The 22,089-nt window shown below is 39.4% G+C and overlaps 1 protein-coding gene across 3 annotated transcripts in view; it reads left to right on the top strand.

The window, feature by feature from the left end:
- Positions 1 to 22,089, top strand: part of MACROD2 (mono-ADP ribosylhydrolase 2) — an 848,022-nt gene that overhangs the window by 476,037 nt on the left and 349,896 nt on the right. The window lies entirely within an intron of this gene.

The following is a 22,089-nucleotide window of genomic DNA, read 5'->3' as shown; positions in this document are numbered from 1 at the left end:
TCATAATTTTGGCACTGAACAGGCTTCTGTGCTGAGCAGAAATGTAGTGCAATACACAAATAATCTGTATTTGTGAGCCATCCATAGACCCGTGCAAGTGCTGTCACAGAATTGCTATATTTGCTTTTTGTTCCACTCAATTGACAAAATAAATTCTCTTAGTGTCACTCCATCTGTGTTGGAAATGCCCACAAAACTTCCTCCAGCATGGACAGAACAGCAAGCTTTGCAGGACCAAGGCAGCTGGTCCTCCAAATTTGCCTTTCATTCAGTGCTTTGGGTTTTAAAATGAAAACACAAAGTCTGCTCCTGACAGCTGGTGAGGGTGTTCTTGGTGATGGCTTGGAAAGTCTTGGACTCTATAGACGTGGTTGAATGGGGCATGCAGATGTTTCTAAGTGTTGCTAAAATTGTTGCTTCTGGTGCATATAATAAAAAATAATATAAACCCTGTCAATAACTACTAGTCTTGCACTGAAGGACTATTTGTTTGGGTTCTTTTTGTAGTAGGAATTATGATTTCTTTTCCCAAAATACTAATCAGGTTCTTTCACAGGAATGGTCAAATGATGGGCGAAAAATTTACATCTTCAGAGACACGATAACACAAATACCTGTTTCTACTGAAGGTTGACAGTCTCTTTTTGCAAACACATTTTTTTAATGTGTTTACCATTCTGGCAACCTTTCATGTGTTACGTGGTCAGTCCCTGGTGTGTGAACCCTACAATTAAGCATCTGTCAACCCTCTAACCATGATGTGTCATCATGTCTAGGCTGGCGTTCTTTTTTTATGTGCTCCAAATGTTTTAGCTTTAAATCTTATTCTTCTAACTGTGTATCATTGTTTCTGATTGATTTACAATGTTATTTTGCATAACAATACAATATTATTTTGAAGTTGCTAAAGAGTTTTTTATAAATCAATTTATCTAGTCTGATAAATCAGATGGTGGATAATGCATTGATTTTGGTTTATTCAGTTGAAAACTGAGAGCATAATTCTTGGTAAGTGGTGGGAATGGTCTTATGCTAGCCAGTGCCTGAGAAGAGGAATACTATCCTTCATCACTGAGTTAATTAATAGCAGTTTATATTCTCTCAGGGTGACTGGCCCAGTGTTGTTAATCATGTCAAGCTTCTCTGATTTATGTTTAGTGTAACCCTTTTTTCATGTAAGGCTTACTATCTATTTCAAAACCCAGTGGTCCAAGGGTGGGTATAAAATTACTGGGTGGGTTTGCTAGGTTTGTGCTGCTCAAACTCTGGTACAATGCTTCTTCAGAAGGGTGTGGGGTACAGTTTGGGTTGTTTTTTTTTTTTAATTGTGTGAAAACGACCTTAAAATTAAATTCAATATTAAGTTTAAAATTCAGCTCAGTACTGAACAATGTACTGTCAAGTTCTTGTACTTGCATCTGTTTGGTTCTGGTACAACTCAAATATAAATACATGTCCATGTGCTCTGCTTGATATACAGAGTATTTACAGTTGAGCATCTATTTCAGAATGGGGATGAAATCTGTGGAACTGACTGGTTGCCGTCTTATTCTGTGTCTAATTTTATTTTTTTTTCTTACACATAAAAGACAGAAAAAAGCAAAATACTCTTCTCTTTGGTTGTTCTGGTATACAGATATTGTTTAAAATAATTTGCTTTATCGTTTGAATATCAGATCTATGCAAAGAATAATGCTTTAAGATGCATAACCCTGCTGACTTCAAAGCATCAAAGGAAACAGTATCCTGCCTGGTTCTAGTGCACTGCCCTGCTTTTAGCCTAGCATAACTTGGTTTTCTCTGCAACAGATTCTTTTGCTAAGGTGGGTAATGAGCAGGTGAAATGTGAGGGGACATTGGACCCAGATCTGAATATGGTGATGGCTGCCAAAGTTGGTCATGCCCAGGGTCACTCTGAGTCCTAGTGGCCCTGGCTTGAGCCTCAGAGTGAGGTCATTTTTCTCTTGACTCACCAGCCAGGAAATTATTCTGTGGAGGTATTAATTCAGCCCAGAGAATTGACCTCCTGCTCTTTGGAAGGAATATCAAGTCACTGGTTAATAGTGTTGTGTGCTTCCACTAACAAGGAGGCTGATTTAAAATCTTTTCACTTGGTGTTCTCACATGGACCTACATCAAAGTAGGCTTGGTTGAGAAAACTGCTGAGCTAAAATGGAAATAAATATACACTAGGGGGGAATAGCAGAGCTATAAAAATATTCATAAAGTCTGTGTTTAAATAACACAGTGCAGCATCTTTTAACGGAGGCATATTGTGTGTAATAAAGTAAACATTTGAGGTTAACTGCTGTAGGTGGAGGTTATATGCCAATGAAGCAAACCCTTCTGTCCCTCCTGTAACTTCAACACAGGGCAGAGCCTGACTGTGATGCATTCCTGCAGCATCTCTTCACATGGCACTGCTGTGCCCTTGGGAGCAGAGGTGCATCTTTTTAAAGGTGCTTTAAAGAGAAGAAAAGGGGCTCTGCACATGTGTGCTGCCTCTTGCAGGGCACACAGTGACTGCAGCAGAGCTGTAGTGGTGCAAGTCTCCCTCTGCTGTGGATGCCGGCTGGGAGAGCTGGACCTGGAAAAGATTCCAGGGAGTCCTTTACAGCAGCCTTCAGTACCTAAAGGGACTGCAAGAGAGCTCTTTGCAAAGGCATGATGTGATAGAATTAGGGAGAGCATCTTCCAAGTCCCAGAGAGCAGGTTTAAATTAGATAATATAGGAAAAAGTTCTGCACTGTGAGAGTGATGAGGCACTAGCACAGGTTTCCTAGAAAAGCTGTGGGTCTCCCATCCCTGGAAGTGTTCAGGGCCAGGTTGGATGGTGCTTGGAACAACCTGGTCTAGTGGAAGGTGTTCCTGCCCAGGGCAGGTAGATGGAACTAGATTATCTTTAACATGCCTCCCAATCTAAACCATTCTATGATGATGGGAGGTGTCTGTTCTGATGGCAGTTTACCTTTCCAGCACGCTGCCTAGTTTCTGAATTATTTTCTTTAAGTATGTAATAGCTTGCTTCAGTAAATGTTATTCTCCATTGATGTTTGTTTTCAATTTTTCTGCTTCTCCCTAATCTTCCATACCGCTTATTCTCTCACTTTATTGTAGCTTGGTTATAAAAGTATGTACCTATAATAGTCTAGCAATAGACATGTAGTAGATACTGGAATATTTCCTGAGACAGTATATGAATATTTCTGACTCTTTATTGTAGGGACAGCAAATAAATAGCAAATAAAGGCTTGTTGATGGCACTCCTTGGGCACACTCTGTGTGGAATAGGTGGAATGTCCAGTTTTGTGTGGGTGCTCTTTCTCTGCACAAGATCAACTGCTTTAATTGCTCACTCTTCCTTCATCCATCTTCCTTAAGATGCTGAATCAAAATCCCATTCCTCTGCTAATCTCTCTCCACATCATATATTAGATTTCCTAACCACTCCATAATTCCTACAAGAACTAACAGATCGTCAGACGCCTGTAATAAAAGCGCTGTTTCCTTCCAGCTGACTGCACAGCACAGTCACACACACTGAGCACCATAAAGCTCTGAGCTGGCTAATGGAAAAGGGAGCAGCAAGGAAACGTGCCCAAAATGTGCAGCAGAACTGTCCAGAGCTGTGAGGGGTAAAATAGTGCACCATTCAATTCATAATCTGCAATCCCATTATTATGCATTGTTGCTGATGTAGAGGCTGGATTATCCTTAGCATCGTAAAGCTTCGAGCTGGCTAAGCGAAAAGGGAGGAGCAAGGAAACCTGCCCAAAATGCACTATGTGCAGCAGAATTACACTTCAGAGCTGTGAGGGGTAAAATACTGCACCTTTCAGTTCATGATCTGTAATCCCCTTATCTCTGAGCCATGAACTGCATTGTTGCTGATGTAGAGGCTGAATTATCCTCAGCATCATAAAGCTCTGAGCTGGCTAATGGAAAAGGGAGCAGCAGGAAAAGTGCCCAAAATGCACCATGTGCTGCAGAACTGCACTGTAGTCCAGGGGTAAAATACTGCATCTTTCAGTTCATAATCTGCAATCCCATTATCCCTGAGCCATGAACTGCACTGTTGCTGATGTAGAGGCTGGATTATCCTATCTGTTTTTTCTACCATAGATCCAAAAGTTGACACTTTTATGTTGTTGGACAGTAGATCAAGTTTTACAGCAGCAACAAAGGATTAAAACAGTTTTGTGCTGAGGACATTCAGAGGATAAACAGTACTGTGTTATAAGAGGGAATGGCAGGCAGCTGTGTCACCATCTGGGAGAGAAACATTGAAATGCTATTAATATATAAACCTTTTAGATTTTATTCTTTTTTTTAGAATTGGTAGTATTCCTAAAGAACTAATTACAACTCTGTAGTCAATTTTGGTGTGAAAGGATGCTGCAAATAGTATTACAACAACAATTAACATGAGCACAACTATCTTCTCATTTGCTTTTAAGGTGTCTTCTTCAGACACTAGAGAACAGGGGCAACATCAGATCAGGTTTTGTTATGGCAATAAATCTACTCTGGTGCATAAGCACTCCATTTGACACAGAAGAGGACAGTGCAGATTCTTGTCTATCTCAGCAGAACTTATCCATATGTATGGCAGTTACTCTTTTAATTCATTGTCGTAATCACTTAAATATCCTAATTGGCTAATTTTATTATTGCATTTACTGCTGATGTGCTAATTGTTTTCTTTCTGGGAAAGCTGTAAAAAATGATACTTGATTTATTTATCTTCTGCTTAATTTAGTTTTATTACAATATGGTTTGATTTCATTCTGTATTTCAGGAAATCATTATCATACATAAACATTTTAATGAAGAAGGGTTAGGGGCAGAATCAAAAAGGGAGAAGACAGATAAATACAAGGTAGAAATTTTGTGTTTAAATTAATTTCTTTTGTGATCTCAACATGTTTGGCTGTATTTCATTCATTTTGTTTCCTTGCAATAAAACACAAAAATAAAAAGCCAATCAGGACAAACTCTCCAGGGTTTTAATGTCCTGGATTCTGGTCAACATGGCCCAGTTGCCTCTTTACTTTCTTGAAAGCATCAACCCTTTGAAAAGGCTCATACAGCTGTGCATAATTGCTGAGACTCTGCTCAGCCCTGAGCTGTGGAAGGGAATTAGCTCCCCAGAGCCAGGATGCTTTCCTTTGAGGGAAAACAGGGCAGGAACAGCTTCTCATCAAGATGATACCGGGTGAAGTGCAGAAACCATTGAGTCCCATCTGGGAAGTGCAGCTCTCTCTCTATTAGAGGTAGAGATTGCTATAATACCAATTCATCAGCCTATTTGCTGTACTTTTGCTCTGCTAATTATTTTGATGGCTGTGTTAGTTGCTCCAAAGGCCAGTGCTGACACTTCTAGGGGTGAAAAGCAAGTAAATTCTGAACATAAACTTCAACTGAGAAAATAAAGGAATGTGCTTAAAATTGAGCCCACTCTGGCTGGTAGGTCTGCAGTATTTTCCTCCTTTTGAATTTACTGGGTCAAAACTTGGAATAAGACCCATGATTTTGTTTCATCAGTTGTAGGTAATTCTAGAAACTCTATTCAGCTTACGGCATTTGAGGAAGGTGCACCGGTTTATCTTGATTCAGAGCTATTAATGACTATCAATATGGTTAAGGGCTCACACTTTTCTCTTTCTGATATGAGAGAGAAAAAAAATCTGCATTCTGACCTCTGTAATTTCTCTCTTTTGTTGCAGCATGTCCTAAACTCTACATATGCCTAATTTCTAACTAGTCCAAATCATCTGGTTTTGAATTTTCCTTTTAGTGATGGAAATAAGGATGGAATTCAAATTCACTGAACCATGAAACCATTAAAGAATCAAATACAGCGTTTGGAAGGGGCAGCTGGATAAAAACTAGACTTGAATATCCAAATAGCAGAGAAGGCTCTTCTTAATTGTTCTCTTTTTGAGAAGTTAGCAAATTGGAAGAAAGTGACTCTTTTAATGAGACTATATATTTGACAGTTTTATAGCTTATTGGTTAAAAGATGTGTTTTTAAAGTTTTGCCTGTTTTCTTTCTCATTGCCTGTTCATAAACATCCCCTTTACATGACTTTAGAGATCCCTCATTGACTTTGCATGTCATCTTTGATGACTCTTTAAGAATCCTAAGACTTGCTCTTTTTAAGGGTTTTGGAGTTCATTCTGTGATGTAGATACCTCTCCTCTCTTAGAAGCCCTTTTCAACGCTAAAACATAGTGTTAGGTTTTCGTAGAAATCAAGGAGGTTTTGGATAACAAGTTTTGAGGATTAAATAAATTGTGCTCTGTCTCCCTAGCTATATTGAACACACTTCTGTCCATTGGGGGGTTTTTGTGGGTTGTTTTTATTTTTTCTTTCTTTTTTTGGTTTTTTGTGTGTGTGCTTGTTTGTTTTCTTTTTAATAATTGTGCCTTTTAATGCAATATATGAGGTTTAAAATTTCAGATGACAGGATTTGGGCGGGGTGCAAGCAAAGTCACTCTTAAAGATCTTGAATCTTTTTTTGAAAGAGTTTTCTGTGACCTTTAGCAGGACTGGACTAGTGAAAAGGATACTGTTCAAAGACTTTGAAATTAAGGTGGGCACCAACAAGGCTTTCATGAATTTTAAAGAACCTTCTACCTGTCTCTCTCTGTCTGTATTGCAGTACAAGAAATCTTTGCTTCCATAGGAAGTAACTTTATTTCTACCCAGGGCTATATGTTTCATGTGTGCAATCTATTTTTAAAATGAAGTCTCAACAGTATGTGCAGCTTACATCCACCGTAACCATCTATCACTTGAAAGAAGGCTTTAATTAACAGAACCCTAATTTTAATGAGGTACTGAGCCATGATCTTGTAAATTCTGTGGCACAGAGAATCACTTAGTTCAGGTTCACTCATAACAATCCTCAGCATCACGGTGTGTTTTATGACTGTTGAACAGATTTTGATGTTAATCTAGGAGCCCATTCTGGAGCGACTTTGTTCTTTACCTTGTAAGCATATTTTGAATTAATTGTGTAAAGTTTTTAAAGCATAACTGTTACTTGCCTTCTGATCCAAATGCCTGCTATGTCTGAACTATTCCCCCTGGGCCTCCAAGGACATTCAGAGCTCTCAAATCCTTCCCAAAAGTGTCTTTGCTGCAGTACCCAGGCCAGGGTAGGCATCATTTCTGCAGAACCTATTTGCATTTAACAAATGCAGCAAAGCAAACAGGTTATGCCATTTCACTTAGCTCCCGAACGTGCTCTGCAGGAGGAGAGGGCAGTTTTGGTGGCATGGTTGATGCTCTGGATGAGATGTGCTAATTTCAATGTGCTGCGCTTGACACAAAAGCAGAAGGTGGCAAGGGAGGCATCCCCGAGTCGGTGCTGGATTTCAAGTGACAGCAGCACGCTGAGCTACTTTAACCTGCAGCCAGCTCTCCCTGCTCCCCAGGGGCAATTCCACATGCTGAAGACAGAAAGATGTATCCACAAGCTCCCTTTCCCTGCAAATGCTGCTGGGGCGAGGATGGTGGCTCTGCAGCAGTGTGGAAATGTTCCCTTTGTGGGAGGATGGCCCTGGGGCAGCAGTGCCTGCTGCTTTGCCTGCTGTTTCCCAGAGCCCTCGCTAAGCACAGCACGCAGGGGAATTTAAGAATGAATCCCTGTGTGAAAGGCTTGTTTTTTCCCCTTCTTTTGAAGTATTATCACTTACAAGGTGCCATTCAGGTTGTTGGGAATGTTTTTTTAATGGGGGCATTGTAAAGACAGGGCTCCCCCATGAAATCAAGAATGAGAAATGTTGAAATAGTTCCCTGACAATAGAATAGAATGCCATTCTGACAGGTTTTGAGCACTAAGTGTACAGCTGTTTATCCATAGCAAAATAGGAAATTGATGACACTCAAATTATTAGGTACACTATTTCAGGTAATAATCATGCATTAAACTAAGTTTTTTATTATTTCATAATCCAAATGGCCCGGTATTGCACTGGGTTTTTTAACTATTATGGACCTTTAGTACTATTTTTAAAAAAGACTGAGTAGAATAAAAAAATTTTGGGTTGGAAGGGACCTTAAGGCCCGTCTAGTTCCAACCTTCCTTCCATGGGCAGGGATGCCTTCCCCTGAGCCAGGTCACTCAAAGCCCCACCTAACCTGGGGGAATATATCCAGGGATGGGGTATCCACTTCCTTTTTGGGCAGCCTTTGCCAGTGCTTCACCACCCCCATAGGGAAGAAGTTTTTTTCCTAATTTCTAATCCAAACCTATCCCCTCAGCTTGTAGCCATTCCCTCTTGTCCCATCAGTCTGTGCCCTCTTGTAGCCCCCTTTAGTCTCTGTAAGAGGCTCTAAGATCTCTAAGCAATTGCTTTCACTGGAACCTTCTCCTCTCCAGGCTGAGCAATGCCTCTCAGTCTGTCTTCAAAGAGGAATTGCTCCAGCCCTCTGAGCATCTTCATGGTCCTCCTCTGCCCTCACCTCAGCTTGTCCTCTTATTTTCCAGTTTCTTATGTTGGGGCCCCAGACCCCACTGCAGGGGGGTCTCACCAGAGTGGAGCAGAGGGGCAGAGTCCCCTCCCACACCTGCTGTCTCCTGGTGCTTTGGATGCTGCACAGGTGGTCTCTGGGCTGCCAGTGCATGTTGCCTGGTCATACTGACTTTCTCCCACACCCAATTTACCCCCAATTCCTTCTTTTCAGGTTCTCATTCCATTCTCCACCCAACCTATACTTGTGCTTAGGATTATGCTGACCCACCTGCTGGAAATATGTTTTTTAGCAAATTGATAGTTATTTAATATCTTCCTGATACAGTAATGTTATGTGAGCACACAGCATTATACCCATCTCTCTACTGCCAACATTCACACTTGAAGGGCAGACTTCTTTTGAATTTTTGAAAAGTGTACATTTCATAACATCGGAGTTCAGCATAATCTTTTGACTTCCCCACCAACCTCTATTTCATATTATCAAGGAGATACACTTCAAGAATTTAACTGATGCTTTTGTTTAAATTATTGGTCCATTGTTTTGTACTAAGATGAGCAAACTATGAGGATAATTTTATTTGAATCTAAGTAGTCTTCCTATTCAAACAGTATTGAAAAAAACCTTAAATCCACATTTAAGTTACTATTCAGACTTCAGTTTTAAGTTACAATTCAGAGTCCAGTTTTTTAAAGTAATGGTGCATTTTCATTGTCTTGTCCTACTCATTGTGTGATGAGAATATAGAATTATATCTTCTGGTATCTGTGGCTTGTACCACAAATAAATGTAACTGTACCCAACTTTTTCATCAGCCAGTAATTGAGAACATCAGCAATGGTTTCCATTTTAGGCATAACTTCCAACAGTTTTGCAACAGTTTTGTTTGTGGATTTTTTTGTTGTTGTTGTGTTTTTTGTTTTTTGGTTTTTTTTGTTTGTTTTTTTGTTTGTTTGTTTGTTTGTTTGTTTGTTTGTTTCTCCAGAATTGAATGTGCAGAAATGAATGTGCATTTACCTTGGCAATCCAATTTCAGGGGATGTTTTTAGGGACTCCTTTTTGGAAGCATCAGTGTGTTCTTCTTGAGCCTGAACCCTTGCTGAACACTAAGAGCTACTCAACTAGTTTTTACTATCTGTTGTCCTGTAAAGTAATAAATGGCCCAAATTTTCTACACACTAATTAAAATTCCATTTCTCATGAATTCCTTAATTGAGAGCAAGTCATTATGTGCTTTGTTGATTCTTAAGTGCAAAGATAATTGCAATGGGCAGCATGAAAGTGGTTTGATTATTGCCTGTCGACTCTTGTGAATTCTAATAGGTCTAATTGCATAGCATCAATTCATCATCTCAGCATCACTTTTTATTATTAGCTCTCTGAATTGTAATGTGCTCATAAAGAAGTCTAGTAGTATATCAAGGATGACATGGTACCTGGCCTATTGTAATTTTCCTTCCTATCCTAATGTTACTAGAGAAATTAGAAGTTTATTATATGGTCCTCCTTTCCAGAAACTACTTCAAAATCTGTCTCCATGAAGAAAGGGATACTGTCTTCCTCTGAATTTGCATTTATAATTTCTCTGCTAAATGATAGTCAGTCCTATTTTTTTTTTTTTACTTTTCTAAAGCGTTCCCATAAATCCTGACCATAATGTGTTGGCTATGAAACATCTATCAAAAGCTTGATGACAGGGTCCTTTGTTATTGCTGAACACTTCTTAAATGATGAGGACTCTAATGAGGTGAAGTTCCCAACAAAACTTGGTTACATTAGAATTTGTTCTGTGGGAAGTTGGGAATGAGGATTGGTTTCGTGGGATTTTTGTTTGTTTGTTTTTGTGGTTTTGTGGTTTTTTTTGGTTTTCTGTCCCTAAAGCCAAGAGTATCAGGTATCAGTTTAAAAAATCTCGAAGATGGCTGAATATAACTAGAGAGGAACACACATGAACCGTGAACAATATCAGCACTAACATGGAGCAAAAGCTCCCTTATGAGTGTTTCTAAGAATGAAAAGATGCCTTTGTGCTTATGTTGAAGCTTTGCCTTTTTCTAAAGCTTCAAAGTGTAGTGAAATCATCATCCAAGATTCCTCATCCTTGGCCTCTTCCATCTGGTGCTATTTAGAGATTTGTCAAACAACAGCCACCAACAGCCAGTGCTTCAAAGTGATTTTCCAAGTCATGCAGCAGCCCAGGTGGGCTTTAGCACTTGAACTGGGTAAATGGCACTGTGAAGCAATTGGATTTACCTGTTTTGGAGTGTTGCTTTCAGGCCCAGGATCCACACTGAAAACACTCACCTGCATAAGGTGAGGTTGTTTGCCATGATTAGCATCAACCATTTGGCTTGCTTTGAAAAAAACACTGCAGTGGTATCACAAGAACATGTGAAAGTACGAGTCTGTGTTTGATTTTCCTTTCTGCTGTCTTGCCCAACATGTTTTAGCTTGCTTTACTGTATGTTGCTCAGCTGGTAAGGTCAGCCAAATGGTTTGCTGCTTCACGTGCTCTGATTTCTAGTGCTTTGTGAACAATAAGAGCTGACATTATTCTTGAAGCAATTGCTTTCACTGTAAAAATACCAGTTTGTCTTTCTGACAACCCACAAAGGGGGAAATAGTGCTGTAAAACACAACTTTGCACATGGACTTCTAACAAGTCCCTCTAATCCTCAGGCTGGTGTTCAAGTGGAAATGTGATTTTGCAGACGTTTCTTCTTTTCCTGGAGAAACAATGCATTGAATTTGTGAATACTGCAGGTGGCAAAATAACCATTTTGCCTCAATGACAAGTGCAATAAAATTTACAAATATTTTCCTCAGTATGGTGTCCCAGAAATGAAGCAGTTCCCTTCAGCAAGGGACAGTCTTGGGTTTGGGAATGGCGTGTGGTTTTGACACTTTTCACCCGCTCAAGTTTTGCCATCTCCCCATTAGGTTTTTTCAAAGGCATTGCTGCCATTTCTAGCCCCAATCTTTCTGGTTCCCACTTCCTAAACCCCAATATCCCTTTTGAGCGACCTGAGTTGGAAATTCTCCACTGGTGATTATTGTGAAATGCCTGGACAGGCTAATGGCATGCTACAATATTACTGAGCACATAAGTCGATTTTATTTACATCTGTGTTTCCTTTACAGAGAGTAGAAGCTCAGGAGTGTCCTTCAGCAGCTCTTTTAGCTCATTACATGACTTTCCAGCAGGTTGTTTAAGTACATTTTTCTCAACTGAGCTGAACAAGAGGTGACACCAGTGTTTCTCCAAGGGCTCTTCCCAGTGACATTGACATGGAGAACATTAGCAGTGCAATAAGCCTCAGCAAGTTGCTAACAGTTCACTTTGCAATACATTTTTTATCTTGGGGAAAAAAAAAATAGTTTCCCTGTTTTATTTTGGTATGTTTGCTCGTGCTGAAAATTCAAATGTTTACAACTTAAAGTGATGCAAAACACTTTCAAGATGTTTGTCAAAGCTTGTTTTTCACTTGGAACCACAGAAGCATTACATATTGTGTAAAATAACATACCACCTTTTTTTTGCTAAATACCCTCATTGGGTGCATTTCATGTTTGTGCTTAGCTTTTTTTGTCTGCCAGTGATTCTGAACACGTTTGCTGGAGACTTTTAGCTCCTTTCCACCTCGGTGGTGCTCACCTGTGGTGTTGGTGAGCTGATGTGAGTTGTAAGCAGGCAGGCTCTGTACCCCAGCTGGCAGCTAGCCTGGCTGAGCTGCTCACAGTCCAGGACAAGCTGTATATGCCTTAATAAGAAATATTGCTCAGGTAGATGTTGTATTTTGGGCACAATCCAGAGAGTAAATGGAGTAAAAGATGGAGTGGTGTTTTCTTGTCTTTCTATTCTCTCCTTTTGGTACCTCTCTGAGCTGGAAGGCTGGAGCGATCAGATGATTTCAGTGTGATGCTTGTGGTGTCTGTGAAAGCTCAGTCCTGAATGAAAACTGATAAAAGCATTAAGGGCAGAGTACCGTGGCCAGGCACAGCCTCATCAGTTTCTTTGTCCTCTCACCTGCCACGAGTCACATCCTGCTGGAAATATGGAGTGAGATATGAACTGAATGGAAAATTGTAAACTTGGGCTCAAATTTAAGGCCTCCTGAGAACAAGCAAGATGTAACAAGTTGTGGGGTGTTTGCACTGGGCAAAGGCTCTGGTGGCTGAGCGTGTGTGTCACAAAGTGGTGTTAGGACAATTCTACCTCCAGTGTACCCCTGCTCTCCCAAGTAAAATGGCTGCTCTCAGTCTTGATTCAAGACTTACATTTACTTAGTTGTGCTAAAGCAGTAGTTGAATTTATTAACAACATAAATTAGCCTCTTATCTCTTTTCATTTGAAGTATTCAGAGAAATAATAGCTGTTTATTACACAGCATGCTGGTAGCAGAGCTGAAGCACTGAAGTTCTTTAAATCTGTTATTTTTTTCTGTGTTCTGTATCAATAGCGTAGATGATCTGTCTCTAGTCTGTGCAGACACATGCCTTTCTATTTCCCTCCTCCCTCTAGGACCAGGCTTGCCTGTGCCCTGCCTCCATCATCTGCTGGCTTTTCTTGTAGGATGGATTGCAGAGTGCTGGGTTCCAAGTGCTAATATTTGTCTCATTGCCAGCTGATGAAACTGAAATATCTTTCAAACTGGAGAGCATCTCTGGGGAAGAGGTGGGGGAGAGCATTCAAAGGAATTCTTGGCATGTACAGAATTCTCATAACTTGGTGTCTGGATTATGTTAATATCAGGAGGGTGCTTTACTGTGGTTTCAGCCAGCTAGAATTAAAATACAATTGATGATAGAAAGTGAGATTCCTCTACTAGGCAAGAAGTCTCATCCTGTGGTTCAAAGAGCTGTCCAGTTATTTCACTTATCACACTTATGTAAGGCAATTAAAGTGGCACTGCCAACTGGAAATCTAGTCAGCTTTTAAAAATGAGTTGAGCTTGCTTTTGGGTGCTGCATCATGTCCCTGTTTCCACTGACTGTGTTTGAGTTTGGGAGAAAAGTTTCAATAGTAAATTTAATGTTTTCCTCTTTTTGTTGTTTTGTGGTAGGCTCATAGATATAGTAGGGCAACCATCTCTTAAGGAACAGACTTTAGACAAAGATCTGTTAAATGCAGCTTGCTAAAAGTACAGAAGCTAAATACTTAACTAAGTTAGAGACTGTGGGTTTTTTTGTGAAAGTAAAAAGGTAGTAAGAGAGAGATTTTTTCAGTCATGCTGTTTAAAAGATGAGATGGTAAGTGTGCATTCCTTCATCCTGAAGGTGTGCTCTCATTTCCTTTGCTGGTGTTTGGATTCTTGTTACCTTTAAGCAGTAGTCTCACCAATTTCTGTAAGATTGCTCCCGAGTTTAGAAGCAGTTTTCCAGTTTGGAGCTATAAATCACTGTGTTTATTGCTGTATAGAATGGAGTCCTGTAGCACAATTCAAATGAATCCTCAGCTCTGTCTTTTTAAACTGGGGTTTATTGTATTTTTAAAAATATTTAATGGATTCAGTCTTTTAGTTTCTAATCTTCTCCTCCATCTGCATCCAGCTGGATTTGAGAGCTGATAAGTGGTGCCAAGAGGCTGCACAAGCCTCTCCTATCTGCATTGCATTGTTTGTGATAAGGGAAATACTGAACTTTCCTTGCATGTTTTCCAGTATTCAAACTTGAAAGTTAATTAGGCTGATTTAGCTGCCACTGGTTTCTTTAGAAGATACATGGAGAACCTGTAATTTTGTAATATTTTTTCTGTTTTTCTTAAAGAAGACATATAAAATCCTTAGCAAAGCATCTAATTTCTGCTGTGACGGGTATGTAGATTAGAGAAATGTCAAAGAAAATAGATGTGCTCAAATTTCTTAGATGAAAGAAGTTTGTTTATTTCCAAGAAAACATATAGTAATAGTAAATGAAAGAAACAAATGTGGGAACTTTTTGCAATGTACTTCCCTTAAGGAACAGATGCACAACTGAAGCTATGAATATAATAAATTTGTCTTTGCAACTCTGAGTCATACTTTGCCTCTTGAAGAAGCCAATAAAACTTCCTCTTAAGGAAACTATTCTTTCAGTCTTTTTAAAAATCTTTTTACCTGATCTAATTAAAAAATTGTATCCCTTCAGTAGACAGACAAAACCAGTGCTGGCAGCTTCCCCTCATTTCACCTGAGGTTATTCTGCTGCTAATTTGTGATTAAGGGTTGTTTAGTTTGGTCTTCTGGAAACTTCCTGCTGTAATCACCAATCCTTTCAAGTGAAGATCAATGTTTTGTAAGTTTTTGTGCTAATATTCTTAATTTCTACATGAAGGACATATAATTTGAGTGATTCAATAGTTTCATAAGGGAAAGAAAGCCTGGAAGTATTGGCACAGTATCTGGGAATCTGCTTGTATTTAAGATGTCCCATGGCATGGTGAACATAACGTGTTGGATTGTTTTCTTTGTTTCTTGCGATGTCTTGCTTTGTTCCAACATCCCTACAATGAACTTGATCAAGTAATAAAGAGCATTTTAATACAAAATCCTGGAAGTTATCAAAACAGAATTTGCACAGAAAAAAGTCCTTAAAATAGGAAATGAAGAGCTTTTGCTATGGCTTGTTGTTAAATTATCAGAGCACTCTGTAGCACTGTTCAGCACTCAGAGGAGAGCATAAGAAATTTAGTTCTGAGTATTAATCTTTTCTGGATGAAATTAATCGGGTACTGTGTTTCGTAATGAGGCTGAGTGAGGTTTTGTGTGGATTTTTTTTGTGGATGATTGGGTTTTTTTGGTTTATTTCTGTTTTGTTGTGGGGTTTTTGTTTAATTTTGTTTTGGTTGTTTTACTCTCTTATTTTCCCCATGTCCTAAAGGGTGTATTTATGCTTTAATTGTGCAATACTCCAGCAGAGGTGACTAAATTCACTTCAACAGAACTGGGCTGGGAGAACAGACAATGTGTGACAAGAGGTCCTTGCTTTGAGAAGCTGAGAACGTAAATTAGCTCATTTCTGACTTCTGTGCCTGTGTAATTAATCGAACTCCAGAACTAGAACTGAAGTTAGCTTAATCCCCGTTTACATTTTTATGACTTGATTTGTGTTGGATGTTTTTATGGGTAATATTTGAGAGATTCTCGACTGAATCAAGAATCAAGTGAGATTAAGTATCCCTTGAATTTACATGGCTGGTGTTACATCCTTCACCAGGTTTTGGATTTTGGTGTAAAATTTTTGTGGAAAGGTAGACTGAAACTCTGTCTTAGTTTCTAAAGAACAAATACTTTCAGTTTAGGGCAAGCAAGTTTATTTTTGAGTGTTGAAAAGCCTTGTCAAATGATTTAAACCCAAAGTCGCTCACAAACATCTTTTGCTATTCAATATAATAAAAATAGAGAATCTATGTGGCTCATGCTTTGCTATATGTAGCAAACATAAACAAAAGGACAGATTAGGACATTTTTGTCTAACAGTAGCCCTGTCCACTTGTGAGGATTATAGTCAGTAAAGGTGGAAAACAGTGCTTGGGTCAAGGGGGTCACTTGGTGCATGTTTTCATGAGCCACTCCATGAGGAGGGTGCTTGCCTGAGCTCCTCTGCTGCTACAGCAAAGTGAGCTTTCCTCTGGTGTGTGGGGCTCAGAATCCACCTGGGGCAGCACAGTTTCATCTCTTCTGCTTTTCCTAGGTATATTAAGGTCTTTATTTGGGTAGGAAGGTAGGGAACAAGGATAACATTTGAGCATTTCTGCTGCAAATTCTTCCAGTCGAGATTAAAAAAGAGACCAGGAGTAACAAGTTGTGAATGTCATAACTTCATGTTCAGTCCTGTCATGTTCATTTCATGTTCATTGGTATCACACTATGAATATCCCAAGCAGAGCTGTTGCCTTTTAGCTTTCCATGTGGGCAATTATTTCCATGGAAGTTGTGGGGCCGTCTGTCTGGCCGCTGCTTTGACATCTGTCATCGTGGCACTAAATTGCTTTGTAAAACCTATTACTTTGGGATACAGCACAGTGTCTCTTAATTGCACCACTTGCTCCTCCTGCCTGAACAGAGCCTACTTTTGTTTCCACTGTTAATGGTGAGGCCCTGATGGCAGAGCGATGCTGGGAGTTCATTGATGGGAGGGGAACTGCTCTGGGATTACACAGACATACTTGGGCCCTGTATTTTATGACAGGCATGAGTGCCAAAGAGGCTTGGGCTTTGACTTGTGTGACTTAATTCTCTGGCCGGCTGTGGAGGCAGTGGTGTAAGCATTGTAAACAAGCTCCCTGTGTTTTCCAGCTTCCCACGGGTGCTGGGCGGTCTCTCTCTGCTAAATGCAGGCTATTGAGTGCAAACTTGTGCAGCTCCCCACAGGGGCTCTCACAGTCAGCAAATCCCTCTCCTCTCCCTTTGGGAATATTGTTGTCTGTGCTGTCTTGTAGTTCGGATATCCATCTAACCCACAATGAGGGATGCTGGTTAATAATTTACAGTAAACATATTCTTTACCTTTCCTTGGCAGACAATGCCATTTAAGTGAAAAATGGCTTAAATATTTTACACAAATGACTTCTAGATATTGTAGCTTTTACAGCAGCTAATTAAACATTTTTTGTATTCACCCAAAACAGCTAATTAATCACAGAAGGCAGTTATAAAAGGTACAAAGTTCAGATTGAGCAGTGCTTACTGCCCCAAGCCTACAAACCTGAAACTGACTCTTTAACTGCTCATAAACACAATATATACCTATACAAAGCAGAGAAATGCTTTTGAACTTAGGAGTTGTATGGTATTTAGTCACACACAGCACGCAGTGATTTATAAAAGATGTCTTACATTTATAATATTCAGCTTTGCTAATCTGCTTTTGGAGAGATGGAATTAGACTGCAGTCCTGTGGGATTCATTTCAGCTGAACTTAAAATTAACAGTTGTTTTTTGCATGCTGAAAATGCACTTTTTATCTGCATGTAGCTAGAAATAGAAAATGAAAGGCTGAGGAATTTGTATCCCAAAGCAATAGGCTGCTCACATTTCTGAAGAATAGGGATAACCAGTAGCTATGAGTATCTGGAGGTAATTCCATTTGCCACTAGCTGAACCTCAGCTCAGATCCCTTTTCAGCACCAATATGATGGTGAATATTGTGTGAATCAGGTGATAATATTTACAAGTGGAGCCCTCAATGCTCTGAGTTTTTACAAGTTGTTTTTGTTTAATTCAATGGTGCATGCAGTGCAGCACCTTCCCTTTTTGAAATTCATCTGGCTCCCTCTGTGATTGACAGCGTCCAGCTTTGTTATGCAGTTGGGTGGATGGGCTGATCATGGCTATGAATGTGTAAAAATGGGATGAATGAGAGAAATATGTAACTGATTCTGGCTGTGGTTCATTAGCAGTGTGAATGCACCACACTCACATCTGTAAGGGAAGGAATGAGAGAAACTTATTTGTACTTTTTTAGTTGCTTGGAAAAGCTCACTGTGCTAATATTTTTGCCATCCAGTGTCACGTTTTCAAAGAACAAGGGAAGAGTAAATTACATTGTGACTAATTAAGGTCAGTCCTCCAGGTTGGTTTTTGGAGACCAGTCACTTCTTTTCACCCTTTTCAACTGGAAATCGTGTTTCATCCTTGTCCACACTGCTCTGCCCTTTCTTCATAGCAGTACAGTTAAAAACTTGTGTGAGAAAGCAGCAAGTTAAGGTGTATGGATTGACTTTTTTAAGAAAAAAACCCAAGAAAACAAGCCTCATTGGTCTTCTTATGCATAAAGTTTGTACTCCACAGCAGTTGTAGTTTCAATTCTGAAATATCTCCTTATAAACACTGCTTTAAACCAACAGCTTCATTAGCATTAAAAGCAGTTTGCTCCATTGTTGTGGCCTGAATCCCAGATAAGGATCCACCTTCCTTGGGGGCTCTCCACCTCAATGAACTATTAAAAATGTAAGCAAACATCTCTGCTCTGTGTACACACAGTGATTTATGGACCCATGGATTGCAGCTTTCTTTTTAATGAAGTTTCCTATCAGTGTGCTTGGCTGGAAGACTTCCCACAGTAAATCAGCAACTCCACAGCAGTGCTGGCAGCTTCTTTTGACACAAAAGTTAAAATACTACAAATGGTTAGTGTGGCATTCTCTGTGTGATGACCATTCCCTTTTTTGACCTGTTTACTTGGTTCTGAAGATAGAAAAACATGTTTTGGTTTTTGGGAAATGTTTGCATCCCTTACTCATGTTTGACCTCACTGAGAAGCGCTTGGACCCCAAAGGGTCCAGACGCTACAAGAGCAAACAGGACCCAGCTTTTCCAGCAAAACTAAATATTTTTTTGAGTTTCTCCACATTTTCCCCAATTTAAAAGTCTTTAGGAGATCTTTTCTGTGTCATGCCGTTGTGTCCACAATGTACCTGCAGACCTTGGTCATGCCCATACCCACAGCTGGTGCTCCACCTGCCTTGCTGCTGCAGCTATTTTGCCTTCTCTGGTGAAACTCATTGCTGTTTATCTGTCCTGTGGCAATCCTTTACTGTTGTGTTTTCCTTCAGAAAGCCCACGCTCTTCCCCAGGGTGGATCCTTGTTCTGGCTGGGTGTGGAAGGTGCCAGCTAGAACAGCAGGGCAGCAGTTCTGCCCTGAATTTTCTTGTGGACAAACATCTGTAGACCTCCCCCACGGCACACGCTCCTCCATCCTGCTGCTTTCTGCAAGGGATTATATGTGAGCAGAAAGGAAACTATTGTGACAGACGAGCTTGAAGTTGGACAGTGTTTGTTGACGTATTAAAAATAAATGGTTCTGCTTCGACGTGTGAAGTCTGATTCTCAGGTAGCAACTGTGTGGGCTGAAGGAGGGGGAAGAGCTGTTTTGTTTTCTGGTTTGTTTCCTTTATGCCTGTATAATCTCAAAGGGTTTTGCCCACCTGCAAACCTAAAGTTTTTTGGAGTAGCTTGAGCAGAATAAGCTCAATGTAGTTGAGCTTACTGTAGTTGTAGTTTTTGTAGCTTCCTATGTAGTTTAGGAAATGTGTGTATACACTCATTTTATTGACAATGTACAACAATATAATTATTATTTCCCTGTTTGTCTGCTGACCATAAAGCACTGGCATATTAGCAGAGTAATGCTGCTCTGCTAATACAATCTTTATCGTATGTTTCAGTATAATAATGTGCCTAAGAAAAGCATTTCTTTGCCAATAATATGCTGTAAACAGTTACAATAGTTTTGATATTTTATAAACCAGTTCATAGAATCACAGAATGCTTTGGGTTGGAAGTAACCTTAAACAACATCTAATTCCAAAGCCCCTGCCATAGGATGCCTCCCATTAGATTGGGTTGGTCAGGGCCTGTTCAGTTCATAACCATCTTTTGTATCCTGTCTAAAGAACCACCTATGATGGACATGGAAAAATTTAAACATAAAAGCTAATAACTGCATTAAAGATTACTTATTTATGTGAAGTGTCTGGTACAGCAATACAGGATTACTAATGAGTTGCTATGAAAGTGCTAAATTGAAAAGTTCTGAAAAAAAAGATGACAAAAGCATTTTGCATTTATTGAGCAAAACTAGTATTATTAAACTAGCGTTTAATTATGAAAGACTGAAGGAATGGAGCTAAAGATTGGGTGAGTGAAATGCATCTAGAAATTATACTGTGGGAGTTTTATACAGGAGGACCCTGGCAAGAATTTCGTACTCGGTCTGTTCCCCAAAACTCCTTCTTGCCTTTAATTAATAAATGAATAATTTAAGCTATTATCTTCAGCTTTCAAGGAGCTATACATTGAAATGCAATAAACTCAGCCTTAGCTGAAAGAGGGAAATGTTTATGATTCTTTTCTTCTTTATCCTTTGTGCATTCTTTTAAAGTTGGTTTTATAGTTGTTTCTTGATTTGCTTGTTGGCTGCTGGGTATTGTGAATTCTAAATTCATCATAACAACTCTGATCTTGGTGTCTGTAAATGTAGAGGAAACTTGACTGCCTTGAGATTGATGAGTATTTTCCTTTCTCTGTAGAATCGCAGAATCATTTAGGTTGGAAAAGACCTCTAAGGTCATTGAGTACATCCAGTAACCCACGCTGCCAAGTCTACTGTTAAATCATGTCTCTGGCCTTGTAATCCAAGTTCACCTGTTCCAAAATAAAAAACAAGGGGAAAAAAGTCAAGAAGTTTTGTTTTGCTTTTTTTCCCTTTCTCTGAAGTTGCCAGAACTTCCAAATGGAAATATTCCTTGGAAAGTTCCAACCTCCAGGAAACTGCTATAGTCCTGAACAGAAATTAGAGTTTTTGGTAATGGAAGTATTCACATCACCTTATCTCTGCAGACAGAAGCAAATTTTAAACTAGCTCTATCCTTTTTTCAAGTCCTTTCTTAATAGCTCTCAGTTTATGACAGTAGCTAGAAAACATGTAGGAGTATAACTCTCTGCTGAACTCACAGGTTGTTTTAGTGTCCTGCTGTCATCCCCCTCGTCAGTGGATAAAAACTGAACACCTGTTGAAGGTTCAGTGTAGGGAGGGTTCTCTGGAGTCACTGTCTGGCAGCTGTGACATTCAGCAGAAATTATCCAACCTGTCCATCTTGTTCCCACAACTGGAGAAAATTACTGTGATCAAAATGGAAAGGAGAGTTCTCAACCTTTTATTTACTTCACAGGAGGGAGGTCTTCTGTAGCAGTTGGAAAGTTTAGCTGTTATAGGTTTCAGTTTCCATCACAGTGGATTCCTCAGTGTTTCTGGGCACTGGGAATCAGATGTGCTTTTATTTCCTGATTTATCAACACTTTGTGGCTAATGTATAGAAAAGATTTTGAATTTTTCAGAGCATTGTAGCTCAACCTAAAAGCTTTTAAATAGCAGAGAGCAGACAGATGATGTCTGAATTTTAAAAAAAGACAGTGCATTTTAATGTTATTTTGTCCATTTTCTCTTATGCTTTGGCATTTGTTGGATGGAAATCATCAAAACAAGCTTGGACAGAGAATAATGGTGTTAATTCAGTAGGATTTGTGAGTAAATTGAAATATTCTGGAGTGTAGCAACAGCAGATGTTGGTTGGAAACCTGACCCACATGGGACAGAAACACAACCTAAAAGGGGACCAGCAGTACTGCAGTTGTAAGTATTGGCCTAATCCCTGTAAGTGCAACATTGAAAAAAAAATAAAATAATGCCACTGTTTATTTCTGCTGTACATTGTAGGAAATTATAAAGAAAGGAAAAAAAATATACATCTGCCACCGTAGCTCATTTTATTATGCTCACATATACTGTGGAAGAATGATGTGTAAAAAGTAAATGTGCTTCATAATATTTGGGGGACTAGGAAGGGGGAGATAATAAAAAATCATGGTACCTTTTAATTTGTAGGTATCTTTTCAATGCTTTTTTCCTCCAGGCTCCTAAATTCATTTTTCTTTCAGCACTTTAGAGACTTTGATTGATTGCAGCATCAGATTTTGATGAGTCCAGAGGCATCATACCTAAGATATGACTCTGCTTTCTCTTTTGGCTCGTTATAAATTTCTTCAAAGAGAATATTTTGTTTTACTGCATGGCATCTCCATCTGGTCTGATGTGAGAGGAAAGCATGTTTTTTGAATAACCA

The sequence above is a fragment of the Melospiza georgiana genome, chromosome 3 (assembly GCF_028018845.1).
Source record: "Melospiza georgiana isolate bMelGeo1 chromosome 3, bMelGeo1.pri, whole genome shotgun sequence".
Lineage (NCBI taxonomy): Eukaryota > Metazoa > Chordata > Aves > Passeriformes > Passerellidae > Melospiza > Melospiza georgiana.
This window is presented reverse-complemented; position numbering and strand designations above follow the sequence as displayed.